A 20542-nucleotide genomic window follows, 5' to 3' on the forward strand; every position below is an offset into this window, starting at 1 on the left:
TAAGCATTTGCAGCCTAGACGTTTTTTTGAAGATTATATTTTTGTCATTTTTGCTTTATTTGACAACAACAGGAAAAGACATGTGGCAAGGGTCCTGGGGCGGATTCAAATCCAGGATGTTGCACCTACACTGTGTGCATCTTAGACAACTGATCTGCCAGGAAGTCCTGGCCTAGTCATTTTTTATTCTCCGGTACTTTCCATCAGTCTTTCATTTAAATATAAACAATGGGTTTTACTCATATCATCTTGTATCCACCGTTAATGGATCTGAACAAAGTGGTGCGGCTCAGCTCTAAATATATCTGTCCCCCTGTATGGACAGTGTGTGTCATTTATGGATTTATGGTTAATAATAGCCTGATGCTTTTTCCGCTGTCAGACTGGTTTGTAACCCCTTCACCGAAGGAATGGCATTATTCATGTTGCGGCGGTGGCACCGCTATTAATGTAATGAGTCAGGCTGTTAATGTGATCCCGCTTCAGACACAAAGGGGATCTCTCAACCTGAGCTGCTGCTGCAGACAGGAGACCTCTGTGCCCTACATAACAACGATGGGACGTGTCATCGCTGATTTATTTTGCCCTTGAACCTCCTAGTGATAGGACCTTGTGGGATAGCCTTTAAAAGAAGCGCCCAGAGATGAAATGAACGCTCTGTACCGAACTATTGAAAGACGTGCACCACAGCTGAAGGCTTTTAGAGGGAGTGCTGTAATCTAAAATGTGCTATTTCTCACACATAGCACAGCTCTGGGATGGGCTGATCAGATAGCCCGAGATGAATCTGACTTGACCTGTGAGCAGCAGTCACACTGCCTCCTGCATTGCCGGCCATGAGAGGAATTTGCAATGGATTCCAGATAGATAGAAATCAATTCAAATTCAGCGGAGGCACTATACCTCGATAAGGCATTGCTATACCTATACTCACAAATTTCATAATGAATAGATAAGGATTAATGTAATTTCAAACTGTCAGCGCCTGCCAGATGGCATGTCATGAATGAGCTTATCATTGTGCCATGATTTTATTTACATCCAAGAACATAAACAGCGCTGCTCATTTGTGTCTTATCCATAAACATGACTCCATGGTAACCGTCCACAGAGGTGCGTCCTCAGATGTGTTTTAAACAGCCTTATTAACTCAGTCCACTTGCTCGTGTAATTAATGTCCGCTTACAATGCAGCTAATATCCACTATGTAACCTGTGAAGACACACAATAATTATGTGACCGTTTGAGTGACAGAGATCAGCAAAGCAAATAGAGGAGGCCTGTCCTCAGCCTCATCAGGAGGAGCAGAGTGTTGGCCCAGGTTAATAGGCTTCCTCCAGGGAGGGATTAGCTGGAGTTAAAGAAAGTAAGGAGGGAGGCATTTGAATTCAGTATAATAATGTCAAATACCCTAAAAATCTTTTTTATAATCTCATTGTCACAGGCCATTTACAAGTTCTTGGTCCAAGGCTTTATGAAGTTCCCTACGCAGACATTAAAAAACACTAAGATCCTGTGAGAGAACACTTTATTTGAGCTGGACACTCTGTAGTACCATCCAGAAATAGTCGGCCATCTGTTTCCTGCTTTTGCACCAGCCAAACATTGAGCTAGAAACGCTTTCAAACTGACTGAGTCTTGAGTGCGGAACAAAGGAGGAGGACTGAAGTGCTGCGCAGTACTGTAACTGAAGATATCGCAGGACCAAAGTCCAGCCAGGTGTCTGGATCCTGAAAGTCAGCGCGGGCAGGAAAATCTTACTTTATAGGGGAATGCCACTTGTAGTGGAGTGGACCTGTGATCGATTGGGATGTGAAGTGGCTTAGGCGTACCTCTGTGTGTCAATAGCTTCCCCCTCTCCCTCAACCTTGTGATAAAACAGAGGCTCATGGTACTAAATCTCAGTCGCTGTCCACCTGTGAAACTGATTATATTTCCATTTTCTGGCTTTATTTACTTGATCTGCAGCTAATTCCTCTGATCACGTGATGAAAAGTGTCCAAACTTTCACTCCAGCAAACTCCAGCCAGGACACAACACTTAGAGGATGTTGAATTGACAACAAATTAGAATGCGCTCCACAGCGCCATAGATTGAGACAAGGATTTAATTGGCTCCATATCAGGGTTAGATAGCGCCGTTGTTGACTTTTGATTAGAAAAACTAAAAGAACAAGGTGACTTGATATTGTGGTGATAAGCAAAAATCCCAACTCGATCACATCAATATGTTTGTTGGGAGCACGTAGGTGGCTCACCTTGTAACCAATGACAGTGGCCGCAGTGGCTCGCTGGCAGATAGACATCAGAGGTTTTTTCTGGCAAGCGTGCATTGTCATACATTTATTGCTGTGTGTGCAGTGTCTGTTTTCCTTACAATCGTTCCAGTTGTTCTCGACATACTGTTGACTTAGAGGTCAAGCCGCGCAAAGACATAAATTTCTGTACGCGTTGATGTTGGCTAATTCACAGCATGTCACACAGCAGCTCTTCAAAATAAAGGTCACCTCTGAGCAGCACTTTATGGCTTTATATCTGTTTTATAGGCAACCGTGCAGATTCACCATGCTGTACAATATCAGAGGCTGAATTACCTTTGTATGTTTTTTATCCTCATACAAGACTTGGTTTCAGTGGGATGAAAACTGTGCACTCCTAGGGTACAGCACACAAGGTTAATCGATTTTTTTTTTTTAATATCCAGATTATTAGGAGTGGATCTATTCAACGCATTCGCTTATTGTTACCATCAGAATAGAATTCAGTGCATTTTTAGGTAGGACAAACACACTGCAAGAAAAAAAAAACAAAACCCCCAATCCCCCCAAAAAATTTTTTTTTTTTTAATGAACTTTAATGGTTTCTGAAAGTTTTAAGAAACTGAAACGTCTTGGTTAATGTTCAGAAAGGATCATTGTAATGGTTAAATATTTTGAAAGAATAATAATATAAAAAAGGGCAGCAGTGACTATTAGTGTCAAACCTTAGGAGCCCTAACCCATGGTGTATAAAGAAAAGACATTACAAGTTGGACTGGACCGGCTCAAAATATTGATAGTGAAAAGAAAAATGCAGCACATAGCAGCATCCTATTCTACAAATCAGCCAGATGTCCTTGAAAATACAATAACTGTCTAACCAATTGTTCAAATCCGAAGGGTTTGTGGTGCCAAATGGGACCTTTTAGATGTGTGTTTTTTTTTAAGTATGATTTCTATTTTGTATAATGTTTTTAATTAGATATTTTTCCCTCTCCTGAAGCCTAACCTTGGCCCTCAATACAATATATCATAATAGTCAGAGCACAGTATAAGATCACTTTTGTTTTTGTCTTTTGAAAGTGATGCTTGAAAAAGTGGAGCTCATCATATACTTCAGAGACCATATAGAACACTTCTCCTACTTATCTTTATTTTATTTCAATTTAAAAGATATATATAAAAAAAGTAGTAGATATGCCCACCTTGTTTTACTGTTTATCAGCTACAAAAATTATAGTAAGTAAAGAATCCAGGTTGTGCTTCTATATACCAATACAGAAATAAAATAATGGAAAAGAATCCTTTGTGCACATGAAAAATGATGCAAGGAACACCATAAACCAGGACGTCATATGATTAAACCTATATGTAATTAAATGTAGTTTTGAACCAATTGTTAATATGCTGATGGTGTTCCTTTATACAATATCCAGGACTTGTTCCTGGAAAGTCTGGTTGACAAAAAATCCATATATATCGGGTGTGTGTGTGGTGCCTAAATCCAGCTTTTAGAGTTGCCATGTTCAATGTTTTGATTCGCAGGCCACTTAATTTGTATTTGACATTCAGCTGCGTAAACTGTCTAGCACCTTTTTCAGCTACTGTACATGTTGATTCCGGGTTGAGCCCTCTGTGGCAAGACTGTGTTGACATTATGTCTCTTTGTCTAAGCTTGTTATCTTTGTGCCCCACAGTTTGCTTCACTCGTTCCAAAATGCCACTCTATGTGTCTTTAGTCGCGAGCATATTAGTCTCCATGGAAACTCATTTTACCAATACTTCATTGGAGCCAAATGACCCTGTACTGTTACTTAGCTTCTCGCTGCTTTGTGTGGAAGTGTTTTCTTTTGGAGATTAAACGTTCGAAGGCAAATTGAGGTCCTGCTGGTTTTATCGTCGGGATATTGAATGAGCATATGTGGAAAATACCAAAGCGTGGTACTGTAACACATCATTTGAAAACAGATTATGATATATTCCCGTGCTTCTTAGGGGCCAGGGGATAACAACACGCATAATGCCAGGGGTACTGCACAGTTTTATCAGGTAAAGGCAGGGTGTGGAAGGCAGCACCAAGTGTGTTTGACTGCTGTTTGAGCCTTTATGTGATATTTTACCAAAAGAATATTCCTGACCCTTTAGTACAACACACTTGACAGCAGAACCTTCTTCAGATTAGTGAGTAGCCATGACTGTGGTTGTTTTTATTTAACCATATTTTGCTTCCTGTGGTTCTAGCTGCCTACTGTATAGAACAATATCTGTTTCGGGATTCCCTCCGGTATATTTACGTTCTTTCTCTCTTCAAAATGTCCACAGATAATTGCTAGAAGGAAGCTCCCAGGAAGGTCAGCCAAGAATCCCGCCGTAGGTGCCAAAGTGAAATCTACAGGACTACAATTACTTGGACAGACTGAGGCAGCGGAGCAAAGTGAATGACAGGTAGGAAATAATTCATATGAATCACCTGCTGTATTATGAATAACCACCTGCTGAGAGGACATAGCACGGTCAGTTATCCTCAGAATTGGTTCTGAATAGCCCTTTTTGTCATTTGTTGGTAATTGCCTTAATTCTCTTGATAATATAGTGAAATTAACCTCCGAGAACATTTCCTCCTTATGGCATTTATGAGACAAGGTTGAAGTTGACATGCCAGCAGTCACACAATTATATTTAGATTATTCTACTCCGCTCCTATTTGGCTTCCTCTTTTGATGTCGACTCTTTAGAGGAGTCCTTTCACTGCCACTCAGAATTCATAATCTTCATTTTACCAAAACATACAGTGTTGAATCCTACACGAAGGGCGTCCTTTAAGAAATTCAGGATCACTCACATCTATTTCCTATTTAGGGTACATCTGACCTTGTAGTGAGCAGACATAAAAGGCTGTCAGTCAAACCATCATGCCGTCTTTGTTTCTTTGTGGTTGTCATTCTCCAGAGGAGTCAAGCAGCCACTGACTGAAATCTAGTGATTCTGTGCTCCTGGCAAAATGCTTCTCTGTCCTTCTTTCTACCGTACTCGGCGACCGCCTCGGGGTAAGGTGGAAAGAAGGTGAAAGAAAAAAAGTTTTAGAACAGTGTTTAGATGGTTACAGAATCTAATCAAGGCCAATAAATGGTTAAATAGTTCAGTTTTTTCAAATGAAACTAAAAGGAGCTATATGTAAGAATTTTAGTTTAATGCTGCCAAAGGTAACTTTTCTAAAAATAGATGTTTGACAAATTTGCTTTGTGTTTCACTATATCCTGACAGTAGCACACGAGACAGATAATCTGTGAAAAAATCAGGTTGCTGTAGGTGTTACATGATATTGGAAAATTGAAATAAAAATAATCCCTAATATTAACATAATATTATTGTTTGCGAAGAAAGAAGTGATAGAAAGAGAAGCTAAACAAGAGTTAACACTGGCATTGCTTTCCGCCGCTGGCACAAAAAAGGGTTCAGTTTGATTATAAGATCACAACCAGAATACAAAAAAGTAAAAACTTGTACAATATCTAGAAATATAGACTGTGTCCACTGAATCACAGAGCAATGGGTGCTCCTGTGCCCTCAGCACTCCGATGTTACTCTGTTTGAATGACGGAGTAACACACAGAGTGCCGAGGTCACAAATTGGACCAAGCAATGGCAAACAATGTTAGCTCCCCAGCTGTTGGGCTGTTGGAATTGAAGCAATATCACAAAGTGTTGAGTGCCCACACTGATGTTGCACCAACCATATTACAGAACCAACATCATCCGTTGGTAACAACTCACACACACACTGGACAACAATGTAAAGGGTGCTCACATCCTGTGCATCCTTAAAGGTGCTGTGTGCACCAATAAATCCCTGCTTCATTTTATACATTTTATTATGGTTAAATTATACAAACAAATCACTATTAAAGGCAGAATCTGGAATCCAAATCTAAGCACAACAATCACTTAACTGCCACAAAAACACAGGGTTGTGGCCCGCTATCACTGGCAAACAAGGCCAAACTCTCAATCACTACCAATTATTTAATATGCAGGCACTAGATAACAACATACAACAAAGTTAATGATCCTTTCTGATGCTGTTAAAGGTTTGTGTTCATGAGTAGTGTTTGGAAATAGACCAGAAAAGGTTTAGGTGCACAAAAATGCAGATTTTTCATCAAAATCTTCAATTATGGATGTCGATACTGAACCGCACCATACTGATACCCCACATTTGACCATGATACTGCATCTTAAAGGCTAAAACTGAGACACACATCACCTTTAAGACATTGTGACGGTTTGTGTTTCACTGTGTTGGCATCTCATCCACCCATGTGTGCTGCCTCAGATGTCTCTGCATGTTGTTGACCGCAGTGTTTAGGGGAATTTCAGACGTTTGTCCGTCTAACCACCAGCTGGCCGACTGACTCAAACCCTCAGCAGAACATCAAACATCAGAGTATCTCACTGCTTGGCTCAGTTTCACATAAACAGATCAAGGGTACCACAATGTTTTTATTCCAGTTGATATGGAAATGTCACATCATTTCAAAGAGAACTTCTGTTTTATTCATGTCTAATATCCTTTTACTTCTGACTGCCTAATGCAGACCTGGAAGAGCTCGAACCAGGCGGCTCTAAAGCAGAAGAATCTTTACTGTAGGAGGTACAGTGCACTGCTCCATTGTTTTGCTGCAGAAAACGTGGAATTTTGAAATTGAAAACACACGTATACGTAAATACTTCTGAGGAGAAGCATTAGCCCTCTCCTGTAGAGGAACTTTCTGTGTAAAGCAGATATTTTTTGTTCCTGCTGTAGGACAAATACAAATGAAAATATGTTGTCAGTTCAGTATCAACATTTTTGCGACTTTGTATGTTTGTAACTTTGTACGTTAATTAACATTTCCCTATGAGGTTAATAGAAAAGATCATTCGGTTGGAATTACATTTCCTGTTTTCTAGGACAAAGGGCAGAGCTGACTGAACTTACGTCATGATGTCACTAAATGTACTTTGGGTTATTTTACCATGAAATATATATATACCAGTTTCCCCACATGCTTTTCAGCAATTGAACAGGTAATGCTCAAGTTTCCCACACAGTACATTTGGAGCCCCTATCTTTAGGTTCTGGATTGTTTGTCGGGAAAAACAATCTGATGGAGTCACCTTAGAATGAGAAAGTTAGAAGTTGTTAAATTGCCATTTGTCACTTTTTTTTGACACTGAGATCATATCGTTCTTCAGTTAATTGTGGAAACAATAGGCAGATTAATGATAATGATGTTTAAAATAATTGTTAGTTGCAGCCCTAGATAAATTAGTGTAATTAACTACACACTCTGCCCTAATTGCTTTTAGATATTTTGCTTGAGAACAGGAACTAATTACAGTGTCATCAGCGTTATTAAAGAAACATATAAATGTTTAATTTTATGAGAACAGAAATTGAAATGATCATTGTTATGTATACCATCCAGATTGAGTTGAGATAACGTAACATCTGTTAAAATAGTTAGTGAAGGTAGTGAACAGCTCTTGTTACAAAACAGGAGAAAAAGGCAAAATATATCAAATTTGTTCTGCTTACAATGTGCAGATATATCTTTGTCTGTAAAAAAAAAAAAGGTAACTTCATCTTGAGAATTTTTGCACTCACTTTAAACTGCCAGGCAATGTTGCAACAATCTAAAGCAATCTTGCAATACACTATGCTCTTGTAGAGACTATTCAAAAACCTTGAAACGTAAGATTTTTTATGAGCGGAATTTCCCAAACCTTAACCAGAGTGCTTTTCTGGCAGGAGTCTGGACTGCGGTGGGGCAGTCTTTCACTATGTACGCCTGCCATCCTCCTCAACCACCTGCTTTCGACTCCACTGTTATACATAAATGTAGTGTTTCAAAAAATATTGTCTCTGCACAGAATTATTATTAGTAATTATGAAAACAATTTAGTCATTTACGAAAGTAATTTCCAGGACATCGGATTGAATTTAAGAATAAAATATCCCTTACGGTTTGACTGCTAATCTGGGAGACCCCATAGTTTTCGACTTTTGGAAGTTTGAGTTTCTGTTTGCAGTCTGTTCCTCTGTACAGCTATATTAGCTATCATTGCTCACGTTGGCAACCTGAGTTATCCAAAACCTCACATATAAACATCCTGCACATTGCTTCCTTTACACCAGAGGAAATGACTTAGCAGGTGCCGCGTGTTTAAAACCGGGAAGTGCAGATACATTAGCTGTTTGGCAGCAGCAGTGCTTTGCAGACTTGATAACGTCCTTTAAACTAACAACTTTAAAAGCTTGCAATGTCATATTTGACCTCATCTGCATGTTATTGACGGTATCAGGATTGGACTGCGAGTATGACTGGCACCTTCCTCCAGGGCCCTGCTTAATGTTTCCACCAGTATGTCTGGTGCCACACCCTATATATCTCCATTCTCAATTATACATGGCTGGAATGGGAAATGAACATAGGGCACATCATAAAAAGCTTGATAACAGAGCTAATACAATTACATTAGAGTGATTAAAAAAGGTTAAATAGGTGATCTATTACATTGATCTTAAATGCATTCAGACTTAATTTAATTTAACAGTGCTATAATGCTGTAGTTAAAATATGTCCTATTAGTGTTTGGAGCCTGCATGTATAACGATTAATTATTGAATAATTGTTCATGCATTTCAACACTGGCAGGCTCTGAAGGGTGATTTATTTTCTTCAGTGGCTGTACAGAGATAGGGCTTAATTACAGTGGATAGCCTTATCTCCCCTCTCTAATCCTCTCTTTGGAGTCTCCCGCGTTCACGCCATCTAGTCGTCGATATCATCAGACTGTTGGCAGAGCCAGACAGAGAAAGTGATCCCCAATTTCTCTGTCACATTAGGGCTCATTCATGAAGTCTCCACTGTGGACCTGATTTAAGAACTCCAAAGTGGGAGGAAAGAAGAGTCGCTGAGTGCTGAAAAACCTCTCCCCGAGTCCGAGGTCAGCGCTGGCTGGCACATTACCCACTTGTGCTGTCTTTGTCAGCTGGATGGACTGAAGAATGTGTGGTCAAATCTGATCAGATAATGGGCTCAGTTTCTTGCCAGGAGCAATTTGTTGCGGATATTATTGTACTAATGTAGGCAATTTGATTGTTTGCTGCCTCAGTACAAAACTGTATGTCTGTGCTATTCACAGAGATGTTGACCAAATACTTGCAAGATAAGACATTTTAGCCACAAGCGCATGCAGGCAAATTTCTGTTTTGACTTTCAGTTGACCACTGCTTTGACTCGATGGCTCACAATCAGCCATTCTCGATCTTAATCAGGGAGACTCGCAGTTTAATTATTGTGGATTGATGGAAGATTTCCACCACAGTTGGCACTAATAGTTGCATATATTCAATAAACCTGGGATGAATGAAATGCTGGCAGCTTAAATAGACTACATTTTGAAGTGCCAAATGGGAGTGGGATCAGCTGATGTATCCAGAGTGATGTGCCGGTGCTACAATAATGAGATGTAGAAAACCTTACAGTCAGTCAAGCAGTGACATAAGTGAAGTCTTTAACGCTTCATCGTGAGTAATTTCCAGAGAGGTTTACTGTCTTCCTCTGATGATGATGTGACATGTATTTCAACAGAGAATCACGTACATAAATATGGCCAAAAGTATGTGGACACTGCTGTCTTCTTCTCTGGCTCTCCTGAGTTCCAGGGACAGGAACTCGTAATGCAACAGCATGCAGTGACGTGCTCCCGTACACAAAGCCAGGTTCATAAAGGAGGTGTGTGACGGTGTGTGTGTGTGAGAAGTGTTTTTGCTCAAAAACAACAGTGCTGCTAAAGTGGTTAGCACTCCTGCTGCTAGCTATCAGTTACATAAGAGAGCATAATATATATATATATATATATATAATTCATTCAATCACCTGGCAAGTATTTTTTCAAAACCACGCCTTCCCTGATAGTTCTGTGGAACAAACAGTCAGGTTAGTTAAAAGGAACCTTCAGGCGTAAATCTGTGCAGAATGTAAGAGAGCAAATCTTCTCCTTCACATTTTAATGAGCATTACTTGAACCCACAGTGGGAAGAAAACACTGGCAGAGATTAGGAAGTGAGTGACTAGAAAATAACCCAGTAGAATTACAGATCAGTCTGACAAGTTAAATAAAGGTCCAAACATTGCCACTCCCTAATCTTAAGAGTAGAAAAAGTCTTTCAAAACCAATACTAGGAAGGCGATGTGCATGGTTGATGAAGTGGAATCATACACATTGACTGTCTTTGAGTCCTTCTCTGCCTTCCTGCTTTCTGGAGTGATGAAGACAGCGCCGGAGATGCTCAGTATGCTGATTTCTCAGGGAGATGACAGGGGATGCTGGATGTTCTCCGGTACATTCATTGGCTGAGTGGGTTGATGTTTGTCAGAGCGGCAGGCATTACGGTTTGTGACTACTCCGGGCATCCTAAACATCGGAGACGCCGCTGTATTCGTGGTTTTCGGTGACCGAGGAGAAAAATGTCAACTGAACGCACCGACAAATTCACTCCTAAACCATCAATCCAGCGTGTTCAGGCTCGGCTCTACCCGGAACTGATACAACTCCCAGTGCAAAGAGACGAGTAAGCTAACTAATTAGAGCAGAGATCCAACACAAATGTTTAATGAAGAGATTTTATATCACCACACTGAGTCCTGGAATAATAAGACTACTTTGTCATTGTCTTCTTTTCTTTTTTACCCTTCGTACTGTACTTTGAAAGTCTTCACTCGCTTCAGGAAGTTTTTAATGTAAGTTATAGTACTTTTTTTTTTTTTTACTTTCTATTCTTAGCATACTTTCATGATGAAGTACCCTTCCCTTGGATTTCATTTAGTTTTAGAAGATTAATCCATTTTAAGGCACATTAAGCTCATTCGCTTCCATTTATTATCAACTGATGATTTTTGTATTTTTTTCATCTTCTCTATATTTTCCAATCATTATTCTGCCATTAAGCTACGTGGAGGCCTTGTTTTTTTCAGTTGGATGTTTTCAAACAGAAACACTTGTATGTTCTTACACATTTGTCACCAACGTCTCAGCTCCCTACTCTACATCTTAAACTTTTTTAATTTTCCCGTCTGAGCGGTTTTCGTGATGACCTGTGGCTGATATATTATCCTCCAATGTGGACCCTTTTTTCCATTTTAGGTGTGGTTCTTTTGTGACAGTGAATGGACACAGACGAATAATAATGCCACTGATTAATTCATATTAATTGCATTGCCTGTCAAGATAAAGAAAAACTTTGAGTAAAAGTGGCCTCTTATCTAAGCTCTATTTAATCACAAGACTTAGCAGGAAGGACCCCTGGCAATTCTAAACCGTTAACCTTTGTCCTCTTCACATTTCCCTGAAATATTTATATTGGTGCATCTCTCTTTTCCCACCTCAATGATAAATATTTTAGACTGGTGCCACATTAAATCTTTAAGAATTTCTCTGTAAATAAAATCTTTAAAGCCACATCTCAGAACCCTGTCACCTAATTATTAAATTATCGGTTTTGGTTCAGTAACTTTAATTCATACTTCTCTTTCTCTCCCCATGTTATTGTAATTTTATGGCAGTTTTTATTTTTATTGTAAAGAAGGTAATAAGACTAAGTCATCCTCTTGCTTGGAATACAATCAATATTCAAACGAGGTAGCTGATTTCTGCTAACTGAACACCATATGCCAGCACCTGATGTTATAGTGATGGTAATAGCACTGTCAACTTTGACAATGTGGAGAAAGCAATACTGTCATTCCCCATATTCACTTTTGAAAATCTCATTTTGCTTTCATCTCTTCACTAACACAGAGCTGTCAACATTTAATTCAATGAGTGTCACCACTGTGCTTGAACATTTTCTTCATCTCTTTTTCTAACGGCGCTCCCACCATGCAGCATGACTTTACTCCGGTCCTGTTTAAATCGTGTTGCAGCCACTTTGCTTGTGATTGTAGTTAATTATAATGTGAAACATCATCCCACCATTTGTATTATACACTGGGGTTTGCTAAAGGTCTTGGTTCGTGGGGAACATTTGATCTGAAAGTGATGTGTTGATGTTTACAGTAATGCCTCTGCACAATAGCCGCCTTTATTTAAAGTTGCGGATGAAATGGGCTGTCAGAATGGAGGAAATTGAAACCAGTCAATATCTGAGGCGCTGTGAGAATGATATCTTCTGCTTTCAAAAGCAGTCAAAGCACAAAACACAAACACACACATAAACATCCCATTGCACACATATAGAGTATCTATGCCCTCCCCTAACCTTACACTGAGCGAGGGAACATGAACAAGTGTGCTCCACCCAAGGCCATCCAGATATTTGAAGCCAAACAAACTGCTGCGTCTCTTTAAAGGATGTGGCACACGATATTCTGTATCTTATTGTCAACAAATCACATGAAAACGAAGACCTGATTGTACTAACAAATATTATGTGTCTATCAAAGCCTGATGTATCTTCTTCCTCTGCCATAGAGCTCCATTGTTGTCCGGAAACTATTAAAAAGACATCAGTGAGCCTCACTGTTGCACTGGGTTACATGTTCCTTCATTACCATGAATACACATAGCGTAGTTCATTTTGCCTCAGTCCCACATACACTATCCTGCTGCCCCAAATACTCACTAGAACCCCAAATGTGGATTAATCTGCTGCTGAAAATAGTTCCAAACAAATGCACCCGTTTCAGTAATATCTCCAAAGCTGTTTTTATTGGGATTTTATTGTATCACAATATCAATTAAGCTTGCAACAATTAAAATAAATCCCAACCACCTCCCTCCTCCATCCATCCCCTTCAACCAAACAGAAAGCATGACAAAATAAATGTAAAGAAAGACAAATAATAATAACACACAGCTAATAATGACAATAATAATAACCCATTTAACAAACAGCAATAAAAGTATAACTTAATAATATGCTAGTTTGGATGACCTTATACCAAAAAGATTTGTACAAATCAGACAAACACAATAAAACAATGTATTGGAAAATGACTCGCGTTTAAGCACTCAGTGTGTGACTTTTGAGAATAATTAGACAATTCATTTGTAAGCTGTTGTCAAAGAATTATGTAGAAACTGATGGGCTTAGGACTGAAAGACACAAACAGATGTATCGCAAGCTCGATTTTGTAGCTGTTCATCACATGTTCATCAGCAGATACAGTTTACCCAGTTGCACTTCATTCAGTTACTGTACATCTTCAGAAGAAGATCATGTAACATCGTCGGGTTTCTGGTCGAGGTAGATGGTCAGGGTCTGCTTTTCGACCTCTTAAAAATGTTTTCCCTGCCACTGTCTCCAAGTGCTTATGGTGAGAATTGTTGAATGTCTGTAAATCGTTTTGTAAGTACGGTCTAGACCTGCTCTGTATGAAAAGTGTCCAGAGTAAACTTTGGTGCTGTACAAATAAAACTGAGAAATAGAATAGAATTGAATTGAACATGGTCGAAACCTCCACAACAGTGACCGAATGGACCTTGAGGTTGTTGAGATTGTTTTGTCAAATGGAAGATCTGGAATGTACTTTGAAACCTCGATGTCCTTAAAGTGCATAGAAAAGAATTTAATTTGAAAGTATATTTCCATGACAACTAGGCTGATGGAAATGATATGATCAGATTAAAAGCTTAAGAACAGCAACTACATCAACCTCAGGGTGAGATTTTTTTGTCAGCGGCTGTTTCCAACTATCCCTTGTTGATTCTGGTATTTTTCTATATATTGTTGCAATGGAGAAAAAAAAGTCATGTATTTCCTAAGCTCAGATAAAATAAAATACATTTCCAGGCAGACATTTTCTTTCCTCAGACAGGATTTGAGTCACCTGTTTAATCTGTTTCCTTGTTAAATACTTTTATCGTCTCCCTTTCTTTACCAGAGATCCAAAGATTCAAACGGATCATTTACATACAAAGGGATGATCCGTCTTTCTCAGCCCTACAAGTGATGGGAATTATCCGGTGTAGCGCTACTTGTGTTGTTGGCTTGTTTCACCATAAGACGTGTGAACAACACTTCAGTTGTTTCCAAGCAGGCCGACACTACAGTCATTTTCATCAGCACTCTTGTTCAGGTAATGTTCCTTCAGGCTCGCTGATTTCAGGGCTTATCTTGTTAAGAGCCCCCTGCTTCGCCACAGATCTGCGCGGCTGTCAGAGGCAGGGCCCGCGCGATTCAGGGCTGTTATTGGTGATCGTAGAATGACACTAATTAAAGTCATTGATGTTTAAAATCAAGCGCCACACGTCCCGCTTGTTTTGTCACAAAAGCTCAGATAGCTTCTCAACCTGGCCCCGGCGTGTAGTTATCATGTCATTTGTTTTCAAGCCATGTGGAGAAACTAGCATGTGTGTGTGTGTCACTTCATTAAAAAAACACACCTCAAGATGGGGGAGAGCTCTGCTTGAGGTATTTACATTTTAATTTTAGCAGGGGCATTCATTTGCTTATGCAAGGTGTAATAGTATAGCTCACCGAGTCAATCTTTAATCTACTTTTTATTACAATGTAGCAAAATGAAAGTAGCAAAAACTATTTATAAAGCCTCTTCCTTCCCTCTCAGGTGACTAGTGATATTTCATGCTAGACTCATTATTTGAAATACTAAGTGATAGTCAAATTCCTTATGTACGTACAGTTTGTGAAAATTGAGTCTGAATGTTATTGCTTTACTTATCCCTGCAGCTTTCCTGGTACATAATGTTCCAGTTCGCCATGAAAATGTAGTCTTTATTTAATCAGTGGGTTTATATTTTGGTGTTTCATTTAAACTTGAAATTTTTGGCCACTTGGGTACAATAGAACATACTGTAGACATACTGTATGAACACCTTTTAAAGGTGATTTTGTGAATTTAACATACAGTTTACTCATGCAGCAGACACAGAGCAACACCAGCATTCATTTGCAGTCATTTTAATGTCCTCCTGAAGAATGTATGCTATTTGCTCATTTTGTCTGTCTGCAGTGTGGTGCCCCAGTGAACATTTTTCAGTTGAAAATACATTCAGAAAACTTCTATGGTCACCGGTGAAAAGACATTCCAAACTGGTACAAAAGTGAATGTTTTTTCTCTGACTATTTTAGGGCACTGATTGAACTTGAGATTTGGACCATATTTCACTGTGATTGATTACAGTGATGGAATTTTTCATCCTCTACAATGTGCAAATAATAGCTTAGTGTCACTTTTAGAGACTAAAACCACAAATGTCTCAGTTGAAAGCCTGTATAAATATAAAACTTAACACACACAAGACTTGAAACACAGTCTCCTGAAGGAAGGTCCTATGATTAACTGACTCATCCACTAAATCTTCCTGCCAAAATGGACTTTGTTGCGTCTCATACTATGTTACTTAACTTCCTAAGGCCTTTTCAAAAATGCGTATACCTTCGGAGTACTTGCTCATGCGCCTTACTGCAGTAAGCACAATTTTTTATTTTACATGAACAGAACTTTTTACCATTACGATGTCCTGGCAGCTTCTTGTTGGTCTTTGTGTATACCACATTTCGCTTACCGGTGCAATATGACTTTGGAGAAATACCTTCACAATAATCAATATCACCTCTCAGTTAACCACCTGAACAAACTACAAAAACCATTAAACAAATTTGTATGTACTTTAACCGCATTTTAGATGGAAAGAGAGCGAAAAGAGGTCTTAGTGGTTCAGACGAATATGACCCAGAAATTAACATTGAAATTCCATTTGGGGCTTGGCCGGAAGCATGCTGTCTGGTTTTAACTGCTCTTTGTCTGCATCTGGAAACTACACAGATGAAAGCGATGAGACTGAAGAGAGAGAAACTGGGGGATAATTCTGTTTGGTTTCATATCAGCGACTTCTTTTACATTACACATTGTCTGACCCATTGTTAATAGAAAAATATTGATTGGTGCAGCTTTTACTGTCAGCTTTAACCTGATTTCCTAAACATCCTGCTAAGAGAAACCTTGTTTCAATAATCAAGACTAGAGAAACACGTCGTCATGTTTCTTTTCTGCTTTTTGCTTCTGCGTATGTATACATGATTTCTGACAGGGAAAACATTACTGTGACAACACAGCGGTGAGATGAGAGGGACAATCACCACATCAAGCAATACATCTTTGTATGCAAAATAATACAAAGTCTGACTTCAGCTGAAACTGACAATAAGTGGCTCCTTAAAGTTTAAGTCACGTTTCCACAGCTGAGCAGTTAAACGACATTCATCCTGTAACACAACATGTGCTCCCACTACATAGCCTCTCCTGTCCAAATGTGCCTCCAGTGCTTAAAATAATTGTTCCAAAAATAAATTTGGAGAAATCTGATTTATGACCTGCTGCATGTAAACATGGATTTAACAGTAACCAGGTTACTGCAGTGCAGGTAAACATTTCCAGCGTAGCCTGATTTCACCCACTCACTTGGTTTCTTGTGTGCATGTAAACATTGAGAGTGCGATGTGTCTGCTGCCATGTTTTGCCTTCTACTTGCTGACTGATAACTAATAACCGATCATTTATTCTGATATTGGTGGACATTTACACAAGACAGACACATTTTATTGGAAAAACGAGTCAATACTTTTTTCAATTAGCTGCTCAGAATCACTCAAAGGACCTTTCTGAAATGACTTAAGGGCCCGATTCGACCCAACGACCAGCATTTGAATAACCCTGCCTTAGGGTATAATGAATTGACAACCTTTGATTTGAGACGTTTGCTTCAGTAGCTGCACATCAGCTCTCACCTCCCTGTTGTTGAAATGGCTTTACGGATGCTCGATGCATGTTCCACCTTTATTTATGGCCGTAGCAGCATCTGGCTGGCAGCCACAGCCCCCCCTGCTTAAGATGCAGTGGAGCCTCCATGGGTTAGGAGGGCCAGCTCTATCAATCTGCTCCCTTCCGGCCCCCACGTTCCCCAGTGCGGTTAATCACTGCCACTAATTAGTGCTAATTACTCATCGCTGCCCGGGAGAGCCCCCCTCGCTGGCTCACACTGATCTGAAGGTCCTCTGTGGCACCCTGCTGCTTGGCATTCCTCAGGTACGGGAGGAGGCGCAGGGACGTGGGAGGTGCTGAGGGGACAGAGGAGGCTACTGGGAAGCTCATCTTTTCTAATTTATTTCTTTTTTTTTTTGGGCAACATTTTTGCTAAATCAAACACATCCCCGGTGTTTAGCCTCCGGTGGCTGCAGGCAGAAGGCTATGTCCCTGCAGGCCTGCGGGGCTGCAGCATCCGTTTTAGCCGCGCAGGCTGGTTTGCGCTGGTCTGCTTTGGTCTGGCTGCTGGCCTTGTCTGCATGCACGGGCCTGGCCAGGCTTAATGAGCCAGCACCTTTTTGCTCCCTCTGTCATTAATTGTCTGCGGCCATGACTCTGTGGGCTACGTTGCGTTTGGCTGACTTTTTTTTTTTTCTCCCTGTAATTTCGCTTTAATAGATTCAATTTGCTTTCATTTGCTTTGTATTGATTTATTTGTCCTGCTTTGTCTTGTCAACCATAGAAACCTATAATTTCTCACAAAAGTTTGTGAGGAAAGGAGAAAAAAAAGCTCATTTAATTTGCTAATATTGAGCGAGTTATTAAAAAAAAGAGAGAAATGACAAATGATGTTGATACGGTGTGTAAGTGAGGCTTGACTAAAGCTGAACTCATGCTTTGGAGGCAGGAAAACCACATAGAAATATTAGAGATTTCAGATCAGGTGCAAACAGTGAAGCTTAATAACTGGAGGTCTGACAGGTCACGCTGCTAAAAGCTATCATTTGATCTGTCAGGTTTAAACCCGTCCAAAACCACAAAACATCTCGGTAATACCTATTAATGGAAGGTGAGTACGTCATGTCAGCCTTAAATAATTATACAATGACAGCTGATTGGGGGAAATGAGTAAATTTGTATTTCAGAACAGTAGTTTAGACAAAGGGGTTGAGGAAGTGTCTGAAATAGATTGCTTTAGCCTCTGTCAGAGGGACACGGAGCACAGCACCGAGTGTCACCAGGAATCAGCGAGAGGGTAAAGCCTTTACCTCTCACTGACCTCCAAATGTGAAGTGTCCAGCCGTAGTAACTGTGACAGATGAAACAGCCACAATCATACCACACACAGACACAGAAAGAGTCAGAGAAAGACACATATTCAGACACAGAAAGCTTCAAAAACAGAAAAGTAAAAGCTGTAAATTCACTCTGACTGAAACTCTAATTACACTTAATACTGATTACTCACAATATGTTCTTCACTTACAGAATACAGTTCTCAATATATGTTTTTGACTGCTCTGTATAAACATTGCTTATACATGTAGTCCTGATAGAAGGATGGAAATAATCCCGTGTTCCCTTGAATTGAGAGTTGAAGAACACTACAAATGACATGCAGTATGTTGCAGAGATTTTAAAGTCTTCTGGCACAACTTGCCTTAAAGTAGATAATAAAGACCAAGTGACAGCAGCCCATTGACCAGATAATGTTGTACAGGAGGGATGCAGAAATCAACCTTATAAATATTTGGGGGTCTTTCAAGTTCAGTCAAATTATGTTTGTGAATACATTTACAGTAGAAACAGACTCAGAATATCTCAAGAACACAAACTAATGATTGAAAAATCACCCTGCTCATATCACATCTAGGTCCTAAAAGCCTTATTTTCTTAAAACAAGTGAAAATGCTGCCTGTGTGCAGTCACACTACATCAACCTATTTCCATTGCAAATCAACTTGTTTCTCAGTCGAAGTTTCTAAAAAGGAGTGTGAAAAAAGCAGACTGCAAATTGAGAAAAATAAACTTAATTTTAGAAACATTTGGTTGAGGTTCAAAGTTTATTATTGACCTCTGAGAGAGCAGCCTAAAAAACAATGTCACCGCAAGGTCGATTTCTTTCAGTGATATAACATTAATTAATATTTAATCAGCAGGCAGAGTTAGCAAAGTTTTTGTGGAATAGATGTTCAAAATTTCCATTTTTCTGAGCACATAAAGGACTTCTCGTCAAAGTTTGCTTATGATGTTCAAACTTCTTTCTTGACCTTGGAAACAGCAGTTGAGACCATAATCCTAACAATCTTAACAAAATAAGAAATTAAAAATCAAAATTTGGTATAAAAGGTAAAATGCACATCTCATTATCATTAATCAGTCACGAATATAATTAGAATATGAATGATGCACGAGATAATAGATTCACAATCTATTATGAATTTAGAAAAGTAAAAAAGAAAAAAACAACATCGCTTAAATCAACCAGTCATATAAATTTAGGTGAAAACATAACCAGCAGATTGAAACAAACAGAATTGCTGAACAGAGCTGACCAGACATTCTCACGTTGAAGCGTTTCTTATCTTTGTGATATTTGCCGCCAAGGCCGAATAAAAGCTACACGGGAAGGTTAGACCATGAATAGAAAACACTCTCTGTTTATGTCTCTCTGTTTCATTACTTTTGTGGGAAAATAGCAGTGGTTTGGAAAGCAATCTCAGCCACAGCCTCTCAAAGCAAAGAAAAAGTGTCAGAATCAGCAACACATCGTGGCAGGATAGTAAACTTCAAACTTTTGTACAAATGACAGGACGACGTTCTCTTTCCACCCTGACACCCTTCCTGATGACAGGAAGGTGAAATTAAATTACTGTTAATACCATTTCACAAGACGAGCTCAGACAAGTGTGTTAACAATGAAAGATACAGATGTACATGTCTGGCGTCCCTGTTTTTTAATGAGTTACAGGTAGGTCTGTATTGGCCTGTTTGTGCTGTATTAGGAGCAGGATACATTAGTGTAGTTGTCACTGTCACCGGGTTATAAAAGTGCTGTCATACTTTTCTTTAATTAGTCCCAATAAGATGATTTTGTGTGTCTTAAGTCTTAAGTTTTCCTATCAGCAAACTGCTGTATGGCAAAACTATGTCATTTTCCTTAAGTCAGCATGGCAACGTCATTTGTCCTTCCAAAACCATCACATATCTGTTTTATGATGTGACAATGCTCTGGTTAAGCTTTGTTCAGGTTTAGGACCAAAAACAACTTGATTGGGTTTGGGGAAACATTGTGGTTTTAGGTTGAAATTCGTCATCGTTATTATAGTAACGACCACGTGGTTAGCGTCGGTGGCAGGAAACAGGAAATTAACTGTGGTCTTCCATGTTAAAGTCCGTTCGTCGTTTTCTTGACCCTTTACACTTTAATGTCACCTGACTTCCTCATTTGCTCCCGACGGACAAGAATCAC

The 20542-nt window shown here is 39.4% G+C and overlaps 1 protein-coding gene across 7 annotated transcripts in view; it reads left to right on the forward strand.

The window, feature by feature from the left end:
- The window catches only part of LOC127356659 (RNA binding protein fox-1 homolog 3-like), a 468674-nt gene that overhangs the window by 123947 nt on the left and 324185 nt on the right, over positions 1 to 20542 (forward strand). For 6 of the 7 annotated variants that reach the window (XM_051388636.1, XM_051388632.1, XM_051388628.1 and 3 more), the window contains exon 2: positions 4580 to 4702. The exons of the other annotated variant lie outside the window; for it this stretch is intronic. The gene's annotated coding sequence lies outside the window, so the exon portion shown is untranslated. The remainder of the gene's footprint in view (positions 1 to 4579; positions 4703 to 20542) is intronic. 7 annotated transcript variants of the gene reach the window in all.

This window comes from Dicentrarchus labrax, unplaced genomic scaffold, assembly GCF_905237075.1.
Source record: "Dicentrarchus labrax unplaced genomic scaffold, dlabrax2021, whole genome shotgun sequence".
Taxonomy (NCBI): domain Eukaryota; kingdom Metazoa; phylum Chordata; class Actinopteri; family Moronidae; genus Dicentrarchus; species Dicentrarchus labrax.